General features: G+C 42.4%; 1 pseudogene; it reads left to right on the forward strand.

Moving 5' to 3' along the window:
• Positions 1 to 451: 451 nt before the first annotated feature.
• Positions 452 to 680, forward strand: LOC110596291 (annotated as a pseudogene).
• Positions 681 to 920: the final 240 nt, after the last annotated feature.

The following is a 920-nucleotide window of genomic DNA, read 5'->3' on the forward strand; positions in this document are numbered from 1 at the left end:
CTTAAGCAGGATGTGTGTGTGTGTGTGAGAACGATGGAGAGAGAGAGAGGGCATGCAATCTCACAGATGAATTATGTAGACAGTGAGTGCAGGAACCTGTCTCTGTCTACTTTGAGGCTCCTCAAAATCTCAAGTTCAGAGCTCAGTTCACAAGAGGTTCCCCCAACCATGCATGTTCTTGACGAATTTGGAAGATTTTGTGAGGTAAACATAATCTGGTCTAACCATCACAGATTTCTGTTGTTAGGTATTATTAGATCAATACTATTTATTACTTATTGACTAATTTCTATCATTGGGTATTATTATTAACTATGGCTGGGCCTTAGTTGGGCTTAGCATGGCTTCTAGCTCACTCTTAATCCATCTAGAGGGGATTAAGAAGAGATGAGGTGTGGAGGAAGTGGGAGCTTCAGTGGGTCAGATCTGACAAGATCAAAGCTGCAGGAAAATGGACAGTGAGGTACAGAGAGGTAGGAGGGATCCTGGGTTTGATGGATGATGCTTGGTGAGAAGACAAGCTAGCTGCCTTGTGAAGATGTTGCAATACCACTGAATGAGCTTCCTGAACCTGAACAGACAACAGTGGCACCACAGAAACTGTCAAAGAGCAAGAATTGAAGTGGACAGACTTAGCCTTACAGTTCCTCCATGAGAATGTTCCTCTCATTGGAAACTGACACTTGGTTCCTTTCTTATGTATGGATTGTAAAAGTACATACATACAAAATTGCTTAAAAAGAAAAAAAAAGGAGAGATGTGGTCTATGAAATCTGAGGAGACAAGTAGGCAGCCTAGGAAAAAGTTAGAGAAAGCCTTAACTGTCATCACGGAGTCTCAGTAGAGGAAAGACAGGCTTTCAGAGTGTCATTCTTTCCAGGGCTTCCCAAGAAACTGGGCAATAATCTGAAGACTCTGGG

The sequence above is a fragment of the Carlito syrichta genome, unplaced genomic scaffold, assembly GCF_000164805.1.
Source record: "Carlito syrichta isolate Samal-C Ts95f unplaced genomic scaffold, Tarsius_syrichta-2.0.1 Scaffold308184, whole genome shotgun sequence".
Classification (NCBI taxonomy): Eukaryota; Metazoa; Chordata; class Mammalia; order Primates; family Tarsiidae; genus Carlito; species Carlito syrichta.